The sequence below is a fragment of the Nanorana parkeri genome, unplaced genomic scaffold (assembly GCF_000935625.1).
Source record: "Nanorana parkeri isolate BGI_ZX_2015 unplaced genomic scaffold, ASM93562v1 scaffold20, whole genome shotgun sequence".
In the NCBI taxonomy this organism is placed as follows: Eukaryota; Metazoa; Chordata; class Amphibia; order Anura; family Dicroglossidae; genus Nanorana; species Nanorana parkeri.
The window spans coordinates 3,615,027-3,622,652 of NW_017306288.1; positions in this window are offsets into that span (position 1 = coordinate 3,615,027).

Sequence of the window (7,626 nt, forward strand, 5' to 3'; positions counted from 1 at the left end):
CACACTGTAGAACACCAGCAGCTATAGAGGAACAACAAATCCCAGCAATAATATATTAAACACCCTGTATAATGTATTATTGCTGGGATTTGTTGTTCCTCTATAACTGGTCAGTGGTAATCTGCATTGCGCAGTATAATCATTATACAGCGCACTGCAGAATACCAGCAGCTATAGAGGACTACAAATCCCAGCAATAGTACATTATAGTATAATGTACTATTGCTACATTCCTCTATAGCTGCTGGTATTCTGTACTGCGCCGCTGTATAATGTACTATATTGCACACTACACTCTTTTTTTACTTCCACCGCGCCAAGCTTGCTCCCATGATGGACTACAATCTCAATAGAAACTAGTAGTCCATCACTGGAGCCTTTTTTTTTTTTTTTTATCCGATTAATCGATTTAATCGAACTTAATAATCGGCTAACTAATCGATTATGAAAATAATCGTTAGCTGCAGCCCTAATCGATTCTGCATGTTAGCTCCACATGACCAATTAGAGATTCTTGAATCACCTTTTAGGCTCCATTCACACATAGTGGTAGCATTTCCGAGCAGTTTTTCGCGCAGAAAACCATGCAGAATGAAACAGCGCAAACTTTAACATACGCACGGATGCGGATATTACTATAGCCAGAACGTGCGGAATCTGCCCATAAAATCGTGCTTGTACTATTTTGCGGGACGCGCTTTTTCGTACTACGCAGCCACCGCAATAGAAAAATAAGCAATGCATTGTCCAGACTGTTTACCACGCGTAGTCGTACGGCCGAATATGCGCGGAAAACCGCTCATGTGTGAATGGAGCTGTCTGCGGAATCTTGGCACTGGCAGCTGTCATTCCCTGGCTGAAGCTATGCAAGCGTCATGTGCTTACAATGCAATTATTTTTTTTTAAATGATAAAAGGTGGGAAAAAAGTAATTATTTTGTTTCAGCCTGACAAATTCTGCTGCGGGAGGTGCGTTGCAGTGCCATTAATTTCAATGGCACCCCAAACGTGCCTCCCACCCGCGGTGTGATTTCCCACACTGGAACATGCGGATACTGCAATGCTGAGCGTTCCAGTGCAGTGCGATTACAAAATTGTGCATGCAGTTTTATTCTGAAGTAATCTTTAAGTTTGTAACATGCATTTAAATTAAGGATGGTATTTATTTTTTTGGTCCAATTAATCAAAAAAATAAAATCGGCCAACTAATCAATTATGAAAATAATAATTAGTTGCTGCCCTAAAGCCCATTAAAAGCAGCCAGTAACTGATTTAAGCTCCATACATACAAGAAAGGCCTGTGCCCACTCACCTGCAATTGACCTCCTTCCAAGCTGCTTCTACGTTCACATTTATTTGTATAGAGGAAAAGTAGTTTGGACATGAACAGAAGCCTCACTGATGTTCACATTCACTGCTTTGCGTGCTTGTAGGACATATGTGCATGTCTGGCCTAGAGACGAGAACAAGGGTATTTTCTGGGGCAGGATACTCAGGATCTGACCAGGGATATCCTACATCTCTAACATCATTCTCTTATATCAGTATTGCAGTGATTATGTTGGATTAAGCTGCCCTTAAAGTAGATGTAAACCTAAAATACCTTAACCACTAAAATCTCATATAAGCCTTAGCATGTTAATTTAATTTCCAAATCTGGTTCCCCTTTCTGCAGCAACTTTCATTGAAAGAATACCTGGTAATACAGCCATGAAGGTGCTTGTTAAGGCTCTTCTTGTTATGAGGCCACCACTGTCTCTCAGTAGTTCTGCATTGTCATCTTGTCACATGCCCAAGGTTGGAGACTAGAAGCATCTGTGCAGACACACATTGCACATTGTAATGGTATGACACAAAGTGGAGGAAAAAAAAGCCAAATCTGACGCATTCCACGCAAAACTCTAAAAATGGACTGGACAAGAAATATTTGCATTCCAAGTTTTTGCGGAAAAGCATGAACAATCTCAAGGTTACAAGTCCATCTCCAGAGATCTTAATGTTCCGGTGTCCACTGTGCGCAACATTGTCAAGAAGTTTACAGCCCATGGCACTGTAGCTAATCTCCCTGGACGTGGATGAAAGAGAACAATTGATCAAAGATTGCAACGAAGGATTGTTGGAATGGTGGATAAAAACCCTCCAACTTCCAGACAATTTCAAGCTGACCTTCAGGCACAGGGTACAACTGTGTCAGCTCGCACTATACGTCACCATCTGAATGAAAAGGGACGCTATGGTAGGAGACCCAGGAGGGCCCCATTGCCGACACAAAAACATAAAAAAGCCAGATTGGAGTTTGCCAAAACTTACCTGAGGAAGCCAAAATCCTTTTGCGAGAATGTGCTGTGGACAGAAGAAACAAAATGACAAGTTTGTGGTAAAGCCCGTCATCCTACTGTTTTCAGAAAAAGAAATGAGGCCTTTAAAGAAAATAAATACAGTCCCTGCAGTCAAACATGGTGGAGGTTCACTGATGTTTTGGGGTTGCTTTGCTGCTTCAGGCACTGGATGTCTTCACTGTGTGCATGGCATTATGAAATCTGAAGACTACCAAAGAATTCTGGGGAGCAATGTAGGGCCCAGTGTCAGAAAGTTGGGTCTCCATCAGAGGTCATGGGTCTTACAGCAGGACAGTGACCCAAAACACACGTCAAAAAGTACCCAGAAATGGTTTCAGACAATAGCTGGAGAGTAATGGACTGGCCATCAATGAGTCCAGATCTGAATCCCATAGAGCACCTGTGGAGAGATCTCAAAACACAAGTTGGGAAAAGGAACCCTTCCAATCTGAGAGACCTGGAGCAGTTGGCGAAAGAAGAGTGCTCCAAAATTCCTGTAGAGAGGTGTAAGAAACTCATTGACGGTTACAGGAAGCCATTGATTTCAGTTATTTTGTTCCAAGGGCTGTGCTACCAAATATTAACTCAGGGTGCCAATAATTTTGTCCAGTCCGTTTTTGGAGTTTTGCATGTAATGTGTCAGATTTGGCTTTTTTTTCCCCCGCTTTTTTTGTGTCATACCAATACAAACAAAAGAAATAAACATGAGAATGCCGAAACATTTGTAATTGCAACAATTTTCTGCGTAATGTGGCGCATTACCTGATAGAAATGCAGGGGTGTGTGTGTGTCTATATTTATTTTGGTATCATTTATTGATGTCATAAACATGTCTGACAAACAAGTAAGTGTAAGCCTTTTCTTGATTAGCCATCTACTAAATATGGCTGTGTACATGCATCCCCTGCAGTGCCTGAAATTAAACTCTGTAATGAGCAGCAATCAAGAAGAGATCATATATAACCCCGGTGTGGGGAGAAATACATTTATTTTCCAGCTTTGCCACATGGCCGTTGCTTGTTTGCATCAGTCGTGCCTGTCTTATTGTCTTCTGGTTATTCTCTAGGGTAGTGGTCTGACTTTGGTGAATGAGCCAATTGTTTTCCTTTTGTGTTGCCCATCAAGTCAGTCCTCCATCTGGTTTGCATCAGACTGTTTTCACTGCTGCCTTTTCTATATCCTGACACTCAAGGGCCCCCTGCTATCAAAGCATTACTGCGATAGCATGTGTGTCTGGGCCCATACAGCTGTGCCGTACAGCTTGAAACTATTACCAGAGAAATACTAACTTAGAACTTGAACTGCTGGGTCCATTTATAACAAATCTCTATGTACCGGTTAGCACGAGGACTGTCACACCTCTATGTATTCATTGCCGTGACGGGTAATACATTCTGTGTCATGGGCTTTTGCCTTTCACCAGGGTTAAATGAAAAATAACTTGCAATATTGTATTATATTTAATTATAAGCAGGCCTAGGCTCTAGGATTCGTTCGAAGGCATGCATTTTGGGGCCATATTAATGATGCAAGTAGCTTTCAAACTGCAGCAATAAGAGTAGCCAATCAGACCTCATCCCCACTGATTACACAAAAACATACTGAAATTTCAGTGGTTCCTATGCTGCCTATTCGTTCATCTGTGCCAAAAAGTGTACAGAAAGTCCATGTGGCTGTAGCAAGAGGCCATATTATTATTTCTGTTTGTAGCAGGTTGAAAAAAAGCAATTCTTATAACATTAAATGTAAAAACCGGCTTGTGCAGCAGTTATGATTTTGGTTTATCATTTTTTCCCTCAAAAATGAAATTATAGCCATCTTAAAACCAGAGCATTTTTAATTGTTGCCCACACGCTTTGCTGCTGACACTAAAGTCTGAATTTTTGGATAGAAAATTACTTTAAACCCCAAAATAATTATATATTTTCTGAAAACAGAGGATACAAAAATTGGCAGCTACATTATGTCACACAATATTTGTTCATTATTTGATATTTTTAGGAAAAAAATACTGTAAAATAAATGTTAGTGCACACAAACACAATATAATACTGACCACAGTGCTCTGGGAATACCTTGTCATGCATCAATTTTATATCTGCATAAAACAAGATTGTGTACAATATAATACTGAGTTTTTTGGGAAAATATAAAGGAAATAAATACATGTCAAACATTAAACACACACACACACACACACACACACACACACACACACACACACACACACACACACTGCAATGGTGAAAAACAATGGTACTCAAAATTTTCCGTAGGCTATGCTTTAAAAGCCTTTACTGCTCATCAGTTTATAGTGAATATTGGCCCTAGAATTATTGCTCTCACTCAGGGCTTGTTCACACCGAAAGCATGTGCGTTCCAGAGTGGTAGCTGCTGGAACGCACCGCGATCGCTAAGGCGTTTTGGGGCGGGAGGGGGCGTGGCCGTGCATCAAATTCAATGGCGCCGCTTCCACGCCCCCAGTGCGATCGGACGCATAGCAAAACTTTGCCAGCATTCCGTTCCACTGCAAACGCAAAAAATAGAGCAAGCCTCCTCCCACCCCAAAACGCGGGGGGAAGTTTCTCAGCGATCTCGGTGTGTTTCAGCAGCTAGCGCTCTGGAACGCACACGCTTTCGTTGTGAACTAGGCCTAAGGGCTCGTTCACACCAAGCACGTTCCAGAGCAGTTACAGACCGGATCAAAACTGCGTCCAATGTATTCCAATGGTATTTTGGGCTCTAGTTCACACCGCAGCGTTCCGTTCCAGAGCATGTAAAAAAAACTGCAGCAAGCCCTATTTTAGCTGCTCTGGAATGCATGCAAACGCATCATAAAACCAATGCAAACGCACTGGAACGATCTGAAAGCCCATTTTTAAATAAAAAAAAAAACATCAATTTCAACCAAAAACGGCCCGGAACGCATTAAAAAAACGCGTTATAACACACTGCACTGCGTGTGCAGAAACTCATGTGGATCTGCTCTGCATTTGGTGTGAACAAGCCCTCAGACGTTCACATCAATAACGAAGATGTGTGGTCCAATCAGTATTTACATAAACGTGAGTGCATTTACATTCGCATGCAGATGGCGGGAGCAGCAGGGTTGCTTTTAAATTTTTTATTCATTTTATTATTTAACTTTTTTTTGTTAATGTTTTTCACTTTTCCTTGTTCTTGTAAATCCCTGTTAATTTTGTAAAAATTAATAAATGCATTTAATAATGTATTTATTAAATAATTGTATTTATTAATTAAAGAAATGATGTAATAAATACAAAGCTGCATTCATTTATATTTTTATATCTACATGTTCAGCTTTAACTATTGGGTAATATTCACATTGCACAACTGTGAACTCTTTTTAGAAAGAGAGGCAATACTGGCATGTGCCCACAATAACACAGGGCCCTTGATGAGCCTTGAATATTTTTTTTGTTTTGCTTTATTTATGAAATGGTAAAAAAAAAAAATTCACATAGTACAAAAGGACAATAGTCACTGCTCACATTTTAGTTGGTTTCCTTTAGTCGATGTAATCACTGGTGCAGTATAGAATTCTTCTTTAATACAATGTCACATAGGGAGGCCGGATTATTGGACTGTTGCAGCCATTGAGGTTTGTGACACTTAACACATGGGAACAGTCCCAGCAGTGAGTCACTTGACAAATGCTATTGTCCTGTGGCTGACCTGCACAGCACACTAATAAAGGTGAAGCTATAATGAAGACGTTGGACATTTATAGGAGCATAAACCACTTAATGAGCACATTAGGTGTGAGTGGCGTAATCTCTGTGCACATAATTAAAGCTCCAGCACTGTCAGACAGCTGAATAGCTTGGGTTTCATTTTTTTCCCCTTCCTGTCAAAATTTGGGCACAGCGTTTGTGTTGTGAATGTGTTATCGTTCTAGATTTTGACACAAATAACACTTCATTGTGATATGCACCCTGTTATTGGCATTGTGGTATTTCTTTGGTCATGATAATATTGTTTTATCCCAGAATTTGTGGTTAGGTATAGGGAATGTTTTAGGTTAATGGTTAGTGTGAGTTAAGACATGGGTTTAAAAGGGTTAGGTTAAGTCTTATGTTTAGGGGCTGGGTTAGATTTAGGGGCAAGGCTGAAGTTAGGGGAGTAGGGATGCACCCTGCTGCCTGATTGAGAGCTGGCTCTGCCTCTCCTAAGCCAGAGCCAGCTGTGCCTGCCCCTTCCCCCATCTGTCCCTCCAATGAGTGCTAGCGGAACAGAAGTAGAATTCTATTGAGTGCGGTGACTGACCGGGAGCTGATCGATCAGCAATATGTAATCACTCAATTCTCAAGCCTAGAGACTTGCCATGTGACAGCTGCAGTGTCCGTCACCAGCTCTAAGGCCTGGTTCACACCCAACACAAGAAATCCCATGATTTTCAATGGCCCCTGTTTATGCCTGAACAGAAAACGAAAAAAAAAAATGTACATGAACTTTATTTGGCAGTTTCAAGCTCTCTTTTTCCCCATAGACGTCAATGTAAATGCCAGAAAACACGCAGCAGAAGCATGTTGCACATTTTCGTGCGCATTCATCCATTGACCGCAATGTAAGCTGCCAATCAAAACACGCGTCTTCATGTCCGTGCATTTTTACGCATACAAAAATGAGCCACACGTGAAAATAACCGCACGCTGAACCTGCATTTACTATGGGATGAGTGCATTTCACTCTCCCCATAAATCTGTACTGCTTTAGCTTGGGGGGTAGGCAACCTTTGGCACTCCAGCTGTGGTGAAATTACACATGCCATTATGCCTCCACCTCTGGCAGTCGTGGCTGTCAAAGTCTTGCCTGTGGGAGTCATGCCTCTGGCTGTCAGTCTTGCAATGTCTCATGGGACTTGTAGTTCCACAACAGCTGAAGTCCTGAGGATGTCTATTCCTGCTTTATCTATACCCTCACATTGCACAGTGGTGATTTATTCAATCCTAAAGAGATTGTACAATCAAATTGTGACGAGTACGGCTAGCGGCCTCTATAGCATATAAAGCTTCTTTTTATTGGATGGGGATCGACCTGATTGGGATATCTGTTGCTACTTTACATTTCCCAGAGCACTAGAAATTCTCACCACTGCATAGACATTGCAGCAGCATCAGTGCGCCATCTTGGTGTCTGTTAGCCGGCCATGTTCTCTATAGTACAGAGCGGATCCTGACTTCTGCACGAGGTGCTAATCTCCCCTACTGTCAGTGTCTGTCATAAAGCAGATACATTGAGCTCTTTGCAGTCATTTGCGGGTATCT